General features: G+C 34.2%; 1 protein-coding gene across 5 annotated transcripts in view; it reads left to right on the plus strand.

Annotated features, from left to right (window-relative positions):
• WDR72 (WD repeat domain 72) overlaps positions 1–16,999 on the plus strand; it is a 202,116-nt gene that overhangs the window by 174,056 nt on the left and 11,061 nt on the right. The window lies entirely within an intron of this gene.

The raw sequence follows: 16,999 nt of genomic DNA on the forward strand, positions 1-16,999 counted from the left end.
GATATGATGTGTATAAAGAATATATATATATATATATATACAAGTCAACAACTAAACCTTCTAAAAATTGACTTGGTAATGTTTAAAGAGTCTATCTGCTACATTCTAGTTCCCTAAAGAAACTAAATCATCTAACATCCCCTTGTTGCATGTTCCAAAAGTACATTGTCATCCCTCAGCGTGACCTTCATCACACGTGATAGTAATTCCTTGTTCGATGTCTCTTCCCTATTAAACCATAAGATTTATGAGAGCATCAACCATGCCTGTCTAAATGTTGAATTAAGTAAAACTCCCTAAGAATAAATAACGTTATTCATACTTAACTGCCACAAACAGTTACCTGTTTCTGTATGTTTGTGTTCTTTACGTTCAGGGCACAGCTGTGGGTACTCTTCTCTGTGTTTCCCCAGATTCTTTCTAGAGCTTCTTGCCTGTCATTCCCAGTCTTCTCTGTGTTAGTATTAAGAAGATGAACACAAAAATGTAAGCACTATTTGCATTGCTCATCTCTCTCTGTTGACTTTGAATTCTAAAAATGACTTCTCTAACCACTTATGACTTATAAGTTCTTTTCAGCAAATGGCTCTTCCATCTTTCAGTGGCCAGAACTGAGTTTTTTGACTCATAATCATTTATGAACTACCAAAAGATACGTAATGTTTTATGATCAAGCTATACATTTTTTTTTCCCAAGAAAAGCATCGTTTATGACATGGTCAGAAAATCATTAGCATTCACTACAGATAGTTCCCTCAGAGCTTACTTTTTCACCTCACCTCAATTCCCATTGCCTTTATAAATTAGTAAATGGAGCTTATCAAAGATTAATGCCTTGTTCTCTCCTTTTGGTGACTAACGCTCTCTCTTCTCAAAATTACTTTCTTTGAAGTCAGCCAAAATTCTGCACATAGTCCGGAGGCACAACAGGAATCCTAAGCCCAGTGTGCGATGGAAACTAACCATGTTGAATCTTAAAGTTCAGTCCTCACACTGGGCCTGCTCTGCTTACTCCCCAAGAGGAAAGGGGCAGTGGCCATTTCTCTTCTATTTGGGAAGTCTTACCTATGAAAGTTATTTATACCACAGGTACATTTAGAAAGATGATCAGGAATATGATGCAATGCTAACATATACTACTTTATTTAAAGAAAGGAAGATTTGGGTAGGAGATGATCAGTACATGGTTCTAAATCACTAAAGGGAGTGAACGAAGTTGATGAATGCTCTGTGACGAGTTTTATACTTGCCATTTTTTGTTGGATAAGGTTGTATCACATTCAGAATAGACTTATACAGCAGGCAGATCCAAGTGGTCGATTACAAAGTCATGCATTTTATCATATCAGCCCTGGGAAATCAATGACATTGTGGTTTTTTTTTGTTTTGTTTTGGTTTGTTTTTTTTGCTGCCCAACATTTATTGCTGCCATGAGAGCACCCCGTTTTCTTTTGCGTATTTCTTTAGAAACAATAAATTCATTTGTCCTCCTACTTCAGATGCCATAGGCATACCTGAAGCGTTTACCACCAGAACAGTTCCTCTGTCATTAGGACAGGATGGCCAAGGGGTAGCAGGTACCTGTAGCTCAGCCAATCAATTAATGTTTGGAGCCTCAGCACTTTAAGATGAGTAAGGCAAGGGCAGAACAAGTGGATGAAATCCATTCATTCCAGGCATGGCATCTAATAGAGATTAATGTTCTTCCTGCCATGAAGAAATTTTGGATGTTCCCTTTTCCTGTCTGCTCTAAACTTGGATTTTCAGGCTGCCCTTTTACCCTATGGTATGTTTCTTGTAAATGGTCAATGTTTAATGCTTAGAACCACTGAAACCTGAAATAGAGAGGTGACCAGTGAAATACAGAGATTGATCACAACCATGTACCCGACACCTCACACAGCACCTGGCACCCAGTCAGCATTCATTGTTTATGGAATTAGTGATATTATCATACTTATGCTACAGTTATTCTGCAATATTAGAGAGTGAAATATTCTAATTTCTAACAGAAAACATTTTTATACATTTTGATGGAAATACATACTCTGTTTAAATTTTATTTTTAAACACTTTATATTAAATTTTTGTTTTGTCTCTTTTCTTTTGTGATAATTATAATTCTTGGGAGACTAAATGTAGTCTATTAAACACAAAATTTCGAGCTCAGATCTAAGGCCATACTACTACTCTACAGGCAAGTCTCTGTGACTCAACTTGTTCACTCAACAAGTTCACAATCTCTGAACTTGTTTTTGCTTTTTGTTCTCTTTTGTTTTGTTTTTTAATGATATTAGGCCATAGGACTAGACTCAAAGAATTAAATAATTCAATTAGTTGCTCAAACTTTTCCCTTATAAGAATAAGATATATCTTACCATTTGTTCAAATCTACTTTTGTGTCTTTTAAAAGTCATAAAATTTTAGGGTTTTCTTCATATAAATCTTTGATATTTCTTACTCTTTTAAAAATTTTTGTAAGTACAGCCTTATTTTTCATTATGTCTTCTAACTGGTTTTGTTTGTATATTTTAAGGCTATCGATTTATATACAATGCTACTTTACTAAATTCTTTTTTGCTTGAAATGGTTTTTCCATAGATTCTTCAGGTTTTCAAGATTTATAACTGTATCTTCCAATAAAAAAAATTGTTTTATTTCTTCCTTTCTAGTTACTATGTCTCATTGTTTTTATACAGCTAATTGCATTAATAAATGCTTCCTACACAATGTTATATAGTAGTTGGAAATAGTGGTTGTTTTTCTTACTTTGGTAGGAAAGTCATTGGTGTTTCTATATTAGGTAGGATGCTGGCTTTGGGATTAATGCATATATATTTTATGTCAAAGAAATATCCAACAACTCTATTTTATTAAATGTTTTTATTTACATAAATGGGTGTTAAATTTTGTCAAATGAGATTCTTCCCTTATTTCTGGTATGTTAATTGTCCATTTGCCCTTTTGATCACTACTAATTTTTCTATAAAATAACTTATTTGATATAGATTTTCAAATTAACTTGCCTAGAGTTAAACACTGTCATCTCTTATGACTTCAAATCTTTCTGTTGGTAGTTATTTTCCTCTTTTAATTTTTGATTTCGTGTATTTGTGAAGTTTCCTTCTTGATTAGGTTTGTTAGTGGCTCGTTGGTTTTATTGATTATTTTTTGAAAAACAGATTTTGGATTTCTCTTGGTTCTTCCATTTTACTATTTTCTAACTCATCTTTATTAATTCTGTCCTCTTCATTTCTTTTGGTTTACTTAATTGTTCTTTATTTTTTTGTACTAGATATTTAATTCATTTTTACTTTTATTAATTAAAATTTTAATACTATAAAATGTCTTTTTCCAGCTGGATTAAATGCATTAATTTCATGGATTCTGTTATGTTATGTTAGACTTTCATTATTGTAATTTTATAAAAAGTTCTTTGATTTTGTATTGAATTTCCATTTAGAGCCAAGAGCATTTTAATATTATGTTTTGAAAGTTTTGAAATTTTTAGGTAGAAAGGTCATTTTGTTTTGATATTCTTATTAATTTCTAGTTTTATTGTATTGTGATCAGAGAATATTTCCTGTGCTAATTCTTTTTTTTAGAATATTGGAGAATTTATTTTGACATTTAAGATGTGACTGATTTTCATTAATGTTCTATGTACACTTTAAAACAAGATTGCTGTCTATAATTGGTATTCTGAGTTTGATTATTAGATCTACCTTATTGATTTGTTCTGTAAGTTTTCTATATACTTGTCAATATTTTGTCTCCATCAGCTGTCTCAAATTGAGACAGATATGTTAAAATTATCCATTATTAGTTTTTGTTTCTCTTTTCACTTTCTGTATTCTCATTTTTTATTAAAGTGGCTGTGTTATTATGTGCCCTATATCGGTAATTGAGATAACTTCATTGTGAATTGTAGACTTTAGCATCATAAAATACCCTTTATTGTGCCCTTACTTAATACTCTTTGGTTTCCATTCTACCATGTTCAATAATATTGTGGCCACTGCTTGCTTGCTTGCTTGCTTGCTTGCTTGCTTGCTTGCTTGCTTGCTTTCCATTTATTTATTTATCTATTTATGAATTTATAATCTGTTCATTCTTTTATTTTTAATCTTTCTTGATCTCTTTTTAGTGTGTCTCTTTCATACAACATAAGGTTAGATTTTACTTCATCAACCAATCAATCTGATCATCTTTTCTTCTAATAGGTTAGTTAAGTCTATTAACATTTGCTGATAATGCTGTATACACACCATATATGAACTTGTATGTATTCTTTCACTATATGGTCAGTTTTATTTGATTTTCCTCAAAACCTCCTTTCTTCTCTCTCTGTCTTTTTGCAGAAGGAGAAGGAGAGGCCTAGTCAAGAAAGTTTATTTTTTGTTCCAATGCTTACCAATGCTAATAACTTTATGTAATGTCATTTTTTTCCATTGCCGATTGGTTCTCAACCATGAGCAATATTGAAATAACTTTGCTAGTAATATTTCAGCTCCCTCTCTCCTAGCATCTAATTTGAAATAATATTACTTAATCTCAGATAACACTAATAACCAGTGACCTTATCTTGCTTTCTATGCCTTCTCCTTTAAATTCCTGCCATTTCTTCATAGTTCTATCCTCCATCGTCAGAGCACATAGTTGTGTTTCTACAGCCATCGCTTAAGTTCTACAGGTAAATATATATTTAGTACTCACTTCTTGTTCTTACGCAGATGTCTCTTTAATTATGCTGCTTGTCTAAAGCTCATTCCCTAGTAGAACTCTTAGGAAAGGTTTATTGGAATCATATTCCTTAAGTTATTGCATGTTCATATCAACTTAAAGCCTTTATATTTAAAGGTCAGTTTTGCTGGACAGAAAATCTTAGCTCAAATATTTCTTTCCCTGAATTTTTAAAACATTTTTACTCCTTCATTTTCTGGGATGAACTGTTATCAAAATCTTATGACAATATAATTTTCTTTCCCATTTGAGTTACTGGACCTACTTATTCTATTTCTATTTTGAAACTTTTTTCAAATTTATAATATTGCTATTGTAAGTTCATATTAATGAAATTTCATGGAGTATGTGTTGTAAAAGACCAAAAGCAAGGCACTACTTAATATCTAAATGTACTTGCTAAGATCTTGCTAATCACCAAGTTTTTGATCCAGTTATTTCAGCTGTTGTTACAAAGGAATCAACCGTATAGTGATCTGTGATATACTGTATATATAGAGGCAGAGGAAGTAGCAATAAAAATATCTGGATCAAACTAGATATATTTTTAGCTACACCTAGCCAGAGTTGGAATATAAAATAATATTATCTTACTATTAAAAACAAAAACTTTATTACTTATGTTTATAAAACATAATATTGAACTGAAATAGATTTTATTTTCAACTTTGTGCTTAATTAGGATAGATTAAACTTTTTTTCATAGTTTAATCTGATGTTTAAGGAAAAGGTTTTGTTGTTATTATTTGATAAGGTATTTTATGGTGCTGTCTAGCCTAGATATGAAAGAGAAGAGAAATATCAGTAACAAGTAAGTCACTATTTCTGTTTTAGTTTTGTACTCCATCAAATGACCGCCCTTCAGTAATATTTTTGCCTTTGATGGAGCTGAGCTGGATTAGACTTTCAGTTTCAATACTAGCACATAATATGTGAATGGAAACCAGTAAAAAGACTGGCAATCAAGGATTATACATAAGAGATGATGAAAGATCTGTGCTTGGTTTGCTTGCATTATCAGAAACCAGTTTTATTTCTCTCTATATTCAGCGTGCTTGATAGGAAAAATGAAAATTCTATAGGATTTTATTTGGTTATAGATATCAAATGGAAACAAACCTACATGTTTCCTTAAACTATTATTTTTAAAGGGACCACCACCATTATCTTCTAGATATCTACAGTTTTAAGTGAAGTTCAAGATTATATAACTATTTAAAATATTTCTTTTATTATTAAGTCAGAGAAATTATAAATATTACTGTATTGCTAGTAAAATAAAGTGCCTTGATCTGAAGGCTGGACATCTTATTGCCATTTATACATCACTAACAAAAACATATAATTATAGTGATAGAATTGGATTAGTTAGGCCTTCAGCTTTCTAGCTTCTACTAAGCATTTTTCATATTTTAACTCATTTAATTGTAACAATTCTATAGATCTGGTAGAATTTTACTATTAATCATTATTACTGTTATTATTTTTTAGATGTGGAAACCGAAACACAGAATATTAAGTAACCTAACTGCAATTACCCAATTTGTAGATGAGCCAGGATTTTATTTGAATTGGCTATTTTAACAGCAAATGGATAAATTTTCATAACAATAAACTACTTGTTTTTTTAGTCGTGAAGCTGTCTTTTTCAGCTAAGTCCTAAAACTGAATAGTGATCTTAAACAGTGTCTGTTGAAGAAAACCCTTATAAGAAACTAGCCGATTACAAAATAAAAATAATATATGTAATTCTTTCAACATCTAATCATACTATATCTTTCAATTAAATCATCACTCTTGGAAGTAGAATCCCTTTATTGCCAAGTACAATCCTTGCCAAATATCCAGACACAATCATGGGCTTTAAGGATTACAAGTCACATAATAAAGGATAATGACCTAAAATTAAGCACACCAATATAGAAAGCCGGGACTGTCATGCTCTGTATAAGTCAGCAATCTATTAGATTTAATGTGAGATTAAGGAGCTGTGTAACCCGCAATTATGCTGTTTTTCATTAAGAAAAAACATGATGATGGTGCTCAATAAAATTCTTCCTCCTATTTACCCCTGTTTAATTGGATTGACGACTGCTTAAATATCTTTGAGTCGGAGCTTATAAGAAGATGATCCCAGCTGTTTTTCAAAGCTTAAGGCAGCAGGCAGACAACACGATCATGTCAAGCCTCATGCAAAAGCCTTAATCCTACTTTTTTCCATCAACCAGTTACTGCAGTCCAGTGTTTAACTTTCTAAGTGCTAAATGTGCTTTGTCACTGCTTTGGTAGATTTGCCACTGAATTGTTATTATTTAATGCTGTTAGCTTCACTGCCATTAAAAGATCTCAGTTCTCTCTGCCTTTTAGATACTGACCATGTTACCATTAAGATTCTCAGTATGTAATGCCTTAACTTAAAAACACTTCCAAAATCTCAAATAGAGAATAGTGACTTGTTTGCTCATACATTCATCCATCCATTTGACAAATATGGAGCTCTTTTGTGTTTTTCTCAAGCTCTATGATAGACACGGGAGAGCAAGCATCAAGATGTTAACCTACTAGCCCCACAGTCATGGCATCTTAGCCAGCAATTTGGACCTCATTGTTGAAAGTAAATAAAATAATTTGGAGTTCTTTTTCATTTATTTTTTTTTCTAGCTACATTTGCCTGCTCCAAATATCCAGCATCTTAACCTTAGAACGATCAGCTATAGTTTTACTTAGATCAGCAATAACATCATATTTAAAGAATAAAGGTTAAATGATCAAATTAGCTTCCCCTAAGCTGCACATGCTACTTGGGTAGTGATTCACTTTCTTTTCTCTTTTTCTTTAGAGGGTGAGTAATAAAGGAAAAGGGGAGTGGCTTTCTGATTTGTCCCAATGACAGTGAGCAGCCAGCAGACACAGTTAATGCTCAGCTGCTCAGACCAGTCAAGCAAGCTACCAAGTCCCAGCTGTGCCTCTTGATGTTTTCTGATTGCACCTACTCCTCAATCTGTGAACTGTTTTCTAGACTCGGATTCATCAAGCACTGCTGCTTTAAAAACACATGCAGGCAGGCATCCTAGGATATGCCATTATAAGCTGCTGCCAGGGGATCTTCTAGGAGATAAATGGAATCTGTGTGAAGTAAATTAGTGTGAACCAGTCAATCTGAGTGTCAGCCTTGAGCCACTTCCATGGATAACTAGCTGGCTGACTGGAGGCTGGGGTCTTTTGCCATACGTGGGTTGGAATCTCTGATATTCTGCTCCACAGAATGGGAGGATATTGGGGTCTGTTTATTCTTGGAAGAAGGCCAATTTGATCTGTGTTTTAGATGTTTCGATCTAAAGCATTTTTGCTTATCTCCCTGTTCTAGCTATACTTAATGACTCTAAGTTGGACAACTTCTTTCCTGGGGAAAATATGAGAGAAATGCCCTGGAAAGAACTGCTTTCTCCTTGCTTGAGCTGTCATTTTGCAGACTCCAAGTGTTCTGTGCTTGGTCTGAGCCTCCTAACATCTTTAGGGTCTTAAGACAAAATAATTACCATCATTTGGCGAAATTAGTTTAATCCAAATCTCCTCTCCCTATTTGTTTTTTGAGGAATAAATTTGTGTGATCTTTAATTCATGACAAGAGGGAAATTCTATGCAAAGCCTGATCGTGGTTCCCTGTAGATACCTAGAGTGGGAAATCGAATTTTGGCCATTAGAGGACAGGGGAAAGCCCCTCAGTTGCCGTAGAATGAGAAAACCTTTTAAAGTGACTTAACTGTTCCATGGAAAGAATTTAGAGACCAGATAGCATATGAACCAATAGAGCTGTAAGAATTATTATTGAATATGATTAAATGGTAAGTGTAAAGCGTTCTATTATGTAAAAATCATGTTTCCATAATTCAGTATTCCCTTAGAGATTGTAGTCTATTCTTACATTAAGAGCACAAGAATTCATTTTATCTAGTTAAATTATGACAAATCATCTTCATTTCTTTTTTCCTTTATTACATTAATAAAAATTTTTATCACCTCCCTCTCTATAGAATGAAATATCAGTGAGATAGTTAAGCATAGAATAAAAGTATATAAAATACAATGAGAATAAATTTAGGCCTCATATTTAGAGAAAAATTTTAAGAACATTTCCACCCCCACCTCTGTGGAAGCATTTTGCTTTTCATAAGAAGGAAAAAAAAATCTAATTTGGAATAACAAATTGGGCAAAACAATATTGTTTAAGTATTCAGCAAATAAGTGTATTTTCTTTTCCTGGTCCCCTTTCCTAGACTCATGTGTCTGTAAGGTAGCTTTCGCGTAGTTTATGTGAAGTTACAACCATTATGGGGTCCGTGGAGACACATTTTATATATAAGATACATTTCAGTATACGGTGTGTCTATGGATGTTAGATAGCATGAATCATAGCAAAGATCAAACCAAATGCTTTAAAAATTGAGTGACCCTTTCCTTGAACTAATGAAACAAAAATGGGATGTCCTGTGAGAACAAAATTTGTTTTATGCCTGTACATTGAGCTCAGAGAAATGAAATCCCTAGGGTAAATTTAACTTTATGATTTATAAAGGAAAGGAAAAGAGAGTGAAAATCAGTGAATTTTCCCTTCTGTTGTAGGGCTTAGGTATAATATTTTGCAATGTATGACTTTATTTTATAAAGTTCTTTGAAGAGAAGGAAAGTGAGTGTCACATAAATGCTGCTTTGGCCTAGAAATCTCTCTCAACACGATTCACCCAATATCTACATAATCTTAATCAATACAGAGAAAATAGACTTTCCTAGCCATTACTATCCATAAGGAAGCTGTCCCATGAGCATGGGACTCATCATGTTTGTGGAACAAGCATACTATCTATGAGTTTCCAACTGTTTGAGATAAGCTAAAGATGACAGAAACTGTCACATTGGGTCAGGCCTGTGATTCTTCCAGCCCAATCTTCTGATTGCAGCCTTAGAGGTTCACTATAGAGAAGTAAAGTTGCCTTCATGATGTCAGCCTCAAAATTTCAAGATGTGCCTAAAATATCTTTCTTCCTTATTAATGTAGCCCAGTGAAGTAGTCAGACATGAGAACGCAAGAATAGGATAAGAATAACACAGGCCAAACAAAGTGCTAAGAAACACAGAAGAGGGAATTGATGAAGAGTTCATGGAAAAGGTGGCATTTGAGCTGAGTCTTGAATAAGGGGGAGCATTTTGGCAAGCAGAGAATTGGAGTTTGAGGTGAGAGGATATCTCAAGCTGGTATCTTTACAAAAGCGCCAATGTGGAAACTAAATGTCATATCCATGGGATAATGAGTGGTCTTGTCTAGCGATAGTTTATAATATCGGAGTCTAAGATGGGGAGGAGGTGGAGGACGGTAGCATCCAGTGAGAAACTTCTAAATGCGTGTTGAGACTGTATCATGAAAGGCCTTCAAATCCACTACTCCATTGCTGACTGAGTAGAGGTGATTGTAGGTTTTTCTAAATAAAAGCTACATAATCAGATCTTGGCTTTAGGGATATGATACGACTCTGTTTAAAAAAATTACTGCTTATCAGGCTATTAAAATAGAAGACGACTCGTAATGGAAAGCAGGGTGAGAGGTTGGAAGAACTAAAGATTAGAAAATGGCAGTCATACATAGGTGTATATAACTTCTTGGCAATTTATAAAATCTCAGTCACATTCTTCTTTAGATTTGCTTCCATATTGGAGTCTCAGTCTTCCTAATTTCCTCTTGAGATATTCTGATTCTATAAAAGTTCTCTCCTCCCTACTTCCTCCCAGACTTTTGATTGGCCTCTTAAATTCCATCGTGTCCTCTATTGGCTACAATCACTGGAGCCATATGCAGGACCAGGTTCAGAGGCCTCCTATGCTCACTTGTTAGTTTTCCTGTGGGTAGTTTATTGTGTCAATCATCCCCTTCCTAAAGCGCCAACCTTCTTTTAGCCATTTGCTTATGTTTTTACATTGGCTCATGTCCATGAGTCATAGCAAATGATAGTTCAGGCCCATGTTTTTATATACATTTTAGATCATGTTTCCTTTAAATGTTTCCTAGGATTTGCCATCCAGAAATGTGTACACAGCATGTATTCCCATTGATTTGAACTTACAGTTGTGTCTGTCATTAATCTAATCAGTCTAACATTTCACAACTCAGGAACCCTTAGTGTCTGTCTGTCCTCTTGAGCCCAGGAGATTTTACCATGTATTCTGCCAAACATTTTGTAAAAATTTATTGAGGGCTATTTTTCTGGGACACCGTTTTTTACTTTCTTATCTAGAAATATCTGTTTGTCTCTTACCTTTGTTTCCTATTTCTTCTCTAATTATTATAATACCTCTTTTGTATTGAACCTAGTTTTCTGAAAGTCTCATTAGATTGTAGTTGCTGCTTTCCCTTTATCCACATGCATGCTCTCTCTTTAATACCTTGCTTTCTTTAGGTATATTTCTCTTATCCTTTATTTATAGATGCCACTGGCTTGTCTAGTTTCCAAATGAGATTCTCTATTACTTATCAAGGTCATTTCTACATTTTGGGCAACCATTTTTTACGACATTAGTACACATACTGATTGTTATGCAATGGCACAGCTTGAGTATTTGAGAAAGCATCTTTCAATTATTTACCCCCCAGCAAAATTAATATTTTGAAATGAGTGGCTTCATTTTATATGCATGACCATAAGAAGCAATCAATGCCACTGACCACCTACGCTTTCTATGTCTGGTGTGAATGCATGTATAGGGTGTAGAGTGCGAGAGAGTGATGTTTGCTGCTGATTACATTATAATACAGTGATAAAGCACATTATTAGCATCCAAGTATGTCTTCCATTCAATTCAGTAAGTTCTCAAGTACACTAACATACCATTTTGATTCATTCAAATAAAAATAAATCATATTCAGAGTAACCAAGCCTAATGATACAAAACGTGGTAACTTAGACCTTTTCTTCCTTGCATCCTTCTTAATGTTGACAAAGAACTAGAAAATGAAGGCATAGTCTAGATAATTTGATTTCCTTATTTTCCATTTCCTATCTAGAAGATAAAAGAGCTCTGACACTTGACTAACCATCTGAGACAAAGGTTTTCCCATGAGATAAAGATGGCTATCAGCTGGGAATTTGAGACTGCCTGCTAACCATTCTCCCCACGCTGATGGTGTCATCTTAGGCTTGGCCTATGAAGAGGTTGTTGCTCTTATGAATTCCAGTGGTAGTGCCATATGACAATTTCTTCACCCACTGATTCAAAAGGAAAACGTTTTTGGTATTTTTTCTCATGGATAACAGTAGACTTTGCTGTGTTTAAATTGCCTTATGCTGTGACTCCTTATCTTAAGTTCATATATAAATCATGTTTATCTATAATCTCAAATGCCACCTTGATGCTCTTTTGATTGAAGGGCCTCTTTTGTTTTCCTGACCTTCTAAATTTTCAACTGCAAGCTGGGAAGTTTACTATAAATTCCTCTTAGGATTCTCCCTTTACTGACTGTTCTTCAGTTTATCAATACATGGGGCATCTATTTGTTTTCTTTGTTGGAATCTCTTCCCACTTTCAACTCCTTGAATTTCTTAACAGTAAAATTAAGGCATTTCTATATTTACCATAGGATTTGGTCCTTATGAGAAAAGTCGAGTGACTTTTGCAGAAAACCTAAACTGCATGAAGAGTGTGAGAGTTCATTTCTATTAGAATTCGTCCATCACCTATACTTCCTTTTAGTAATGAAGGGGTCCTTTCAGATAAAGTGTTGCTGAGTCCCTTTGTCTTGAATAATTATCTCTATGGTTTAACATAGGAAACTTGGATTGAAGTTGCTGATTTGACCACTTTATTTCTTGCATCTAGAAATTCTCTACCAAATTATACATAAACATAAAAATAATAATAAGTAATGTTTCTCTGAGTTATTTCCACTCTGAATTTACTCAGTAATGCTCAGAGACTAAAGTTGTGGAATTTATTTTGATTTGATGCTTAAAAAGAGAAAAAAGAACAGATGCCTGCTCATCTGCTCGCTTCCTCTCTCCTTGGAACACTGCTTGCCAAGGAAATGGTGCTCTAAAAGAGTATGTAAATAAATCCAAGCACACCTTTCATTGGTAACTGAGAATTACCCTTTATAGGGGGTCAGGGAATACAACAGAAAGAAGAGAAAGAGTTGCTTTGTCCCCTGTTTTTCTCCTTTCCTACTTCCTAACCTACACTTTGTCATATTCTCTCCATTCCATATCCAAGATGTCTTTTTCAGTCTGAGAGTTTGGATAATTTGATTAGAGTTGGTTTTCCTTCCAGGCTTGACTAAGACAAATGACTTCATGGGCCCCATCCTTACACATAAAAGGAATAGAAAGAGTCAGGATTCTACTGATTCTCCTTTTAAAAGATTTAACTTTAAGAAAATACAATTCCACAGGAACACCACATCTTTCCATAACTCTCTTCATTCATTCGAGGAATAATAATTGAGAACTCCTCAATCCCTAGAACTCCGAAGCCAAAGTGGAGCCAGTCCTCAGAGGAGACTAGTTGGACATACAGCCTCACCTAACCTTGCCAGACCATCAAAACTCCAGGCCAGGGCTTGTCCACAACAACTGTGCTTCTTGAAATTATTTCATGGACCCAACTAATTTAGTTTAGCATGATTTATCTTGTACTGAAGTTCATATTTGCCAAATTGATTGATGAAGAGAGATATGGTTTTAAAAAATTAATAGCATAAATACAATTCTTAGAAGGGTAAGGTATAATGTAAAAGGTTTGGTTTTAAAGTTATCGGAGTTTTGTTTTGTTTTGTTTTGTTTTTTTGGCACCATTGGTACACATCTAGCAGATGCTTGCTTTTTTTTTTTTTTTTTTTCTTTTTGCCAAGGATTCACCTTGTTTGTTCTAAGGAATGACCATACTGTAGCCTCAGTCTTTTTTGGATCATCTTTCCATAGGGCTGCCTTACCCTGGCATTGAAGCTACCCAAGTATCTCTCTAAAGCTGCCCTGACTTCCTCTGTCCCTCATTCAGATTGAACATTGCCAGTGGTAGGAAAATAACAATCTTATATAGTTCAGAAAGGACTTCAGACGTCCTCATTATTTATAAGGCTAATATAGTAGCCACTTGTGCTATTGGTATCCTGTTCAGTGATATATTTTGTGGTTGGTTGTGTTGGATTCTCAAGTGGCAGAATATTTGAGTCTCAGTGCCAGAAGATGTTAAGGAAATTGTCCAGTTCTACTGTCTCATTTTATTAATAATCATACCCAAGTCCAGGAAAGCGTAATGACATGCTAAGGATCACACTATTAAGAGCAGAGGTAGAATTAAAAAACAGATCTTCTGTTCCTATTAATTGAGCTATTTCCATTACCACCAATTTCACCCCGGGAACTCAAGTTCATCTCTATAATGAAATTATTTATATTTATTTTTGTTTAAATTAATACATATATTTGGGTGCTACACATGAGGAATTTTATTTTCCAAACAGAAATAAGTCAGATAGGGACTCTCATTATGTAGACTGCCTGTGGCATTAATAGATTTGGAGGATATTTGGGTATGCTTGAGCTATAAACCCTAGGCCTGACCCTAAAATTTATCCCTTAAACTACAAGTGAAATTAATCATTGCTTTTTTAATTCTTAGGAATCCTCATTAGCAGTTTTACCTTGTCATTTCACAAGTATTCTGAATATCTAATGGGAGCCTTGTGTCCCGTGTTAGGCTAGGAAGGCATTTGCTTGTATATCGGCCTTACCAAAGCAGCCCATTGCTCAAACATTCTGGATAACAGAGGCATTTCTGTATCGAAGAGAAATAAAGCAGTGTTTTAAAAGATTCGGCAAACAATAATATCTCTTTCTCATTCGTGTTTATCTTCCCCCAAATTAGTTGGGTGATCTAGACATACATTTCACCCATAGAAGTTAGCTATAAGCAGATTTTTTTTTAGACTAGGTAGTCATTAGCTTGATCCTGCGATTATATATATTTATATCCCAAAATATTTAAATGAAATTATAATGTTAATTCTATACATCTAGTAAGGATACCAAAATAAGTTAATCTTCACAGCATCTTAAAAAATTTATTTCTTTACCAGTTAAAAAATATATCATCCTTAAAGCAATTCATACTAGAAAATGTCACCTAGAAAATAATATTCCATGTCAGATTACAATTAAAGGAAGATAGCAAAAACACGTAAGTCTAATGTTAACTCATCTTGCTGAACTTGTCCATAAAACAATTATTAGTTATAAGGAAGCATTAGATATTTAATTCTGGGCATCACTATATGGTCCCCGCCCCACACCCTACCTCTGCCCCCCAGTTTCCAGTCTATGCTCAAGACAAAGTAAGCCTGAAGTCTAATGCAGGATGTAGCTATTGCTATTCAAATAGAATCAAGAGGTCCTATTACTTGATTATCTCAGAATGCGTATTCTTAAATTAAGGGTCATATTTACATAGCTCTTTATCTAGATATGTTTTCCTGATAAGACATCTGTCCAGAAAGAATCACTTTGTAAACTGAATTTGAGGCCTGTTCAAATGGCATCCTCTTTGTTTACAAATTTGGTGTTACCACTTAAAGGCTTTTCACTGATTACACCTCCCTCTAATTTAAAATATTATATAGTCTTATGGGATCTGTGGGTATTGCATTGGTATTTACTTATACTTGAATTTAATGTAGTTGTTTGTTTGTTTTTTTTTCGCGTAAGCTTCTGGAAAGATTTTTTTAGTCGATTTCATACTAACTCCTTCAGACTGGAGAGACAGTGAAATTATCAGCCAAGGAAGTGATCCTCATGACCACCATATTGAGCTAGTAGATTTAAACTCAGGCCTTTAACTTCTTTTCCACTGCTCATTCCACAAATCTGAGTGGTCTTTTACTCTTTCTTGACCTCTGCAGACTGTACATTATTTTTATGCCCTTGAATAAGATGCAATTAAGATTTTAGTCTGAGTTTTATCTGCTACTGCAGTGGTTTATTCTGTTCAGATGACCAACATTTCAAACTGTTATTTTTTTTATTAATTATTTTCCTATCGATATCTCCAATACTTCCAAAAAGTCCATATGTGTGATAGATGGGATATATTTTTAAATCATATGTAAGTCATTGTACTGAAAACATTATTTGGACTGCAGATTTTTTCATGTTGTAAATGATATGGATTTTTAACAAGGGTTCTATATTTACTACATAGTGGCCTAACTTGGAAGGGCCAGCTGCTATTTGTGGAAGGTGATAGAGATTTTTGGCAGTGGTCATTCTCTTCTTGGGGTGAGGGGATATTTCTTGGAATTGTTTGCTGCCTAAGCCTGGCTTCATGTAAGAGTTAATACCATCTTTCTGCACATGATTTGAAAAGTAAGGAGGGAATTTTTAGAGGTTAATCAAAACCAAACTAGAGACTAGAGAAACATAGAGGAGTATAACCACTGATGACCCTGTCTTCACATTTTTTTTTTACAGTAAATCCTTCTGTTGAGTCTGTGTCATACAGTCTTCTGGGTTTCCTCTTTAGGTGTTCTTAAATGTGGTTTAAAAATTACTAATTTCATATTGTCTACATTTGAACCACTCATTTCTTTAGAATCTAGAAAAATTAGACTCATTAAATACACCATAGTCAAGCACATGAATACAAAGTACATAGACTTCTCCTTCTATCTAGCTACCAAAGATAATACAAAGATAGTTAGAACACTGACCTTTCAGTTGTCAATATTTTGAGGTGTGTGATGAGTAAATGGAAGAGCCTTACATCTTTCTGTGGTAGAACTGCCAAGAAGAGTTTGTCGTTTTCGTCTCCTCAACCCCACCCCCCACCCAAATGCAGACTATTTCAGAATCCATTATAGAGGAAATAAACAGTTGATTTTAAGTTAAGGATGAACCTAGCAACCATTTACACTATATTGATGTCAAAAGTATCTCTCTGCCAAGCTTTAAAATGCATCTTCAAAAACTACTGAAAATATCCAAGAACTTTAGCGATGAGCTACAAATGGACTTTGGTATTGATAAATAAAAGTCAATATGTATAGTGAAAGGACAACTTACTGTGATAAATGGGCCCACCATCAGTAAAGATCAAATTATTGACTATCTAGGGCTAGGAAAAACCTGTCTATAGCTAACTTCTACAGGTGAGAAGAATTAACCACAACAGCAATTCAGGAAAAGCTCAAAGAGACATGTAGGGAGAATTCATTAAAAAT

This window comes from Pteropus alecto, unplaced genomic scaffold (assembly GCF_000325575.1).
Source record: "Pteropus alecto unplaced genomic scaffold, ASM32557v1 scaffold86, whole genome shotgun sequence".
Classification (NCBI taxonomy): domain Eukaryota; kingdom Metazoa; phylum Chordata; class Mammalia; order Chiroptera; family Pteropodidae; genus Pteropus; species Pteropus alecto.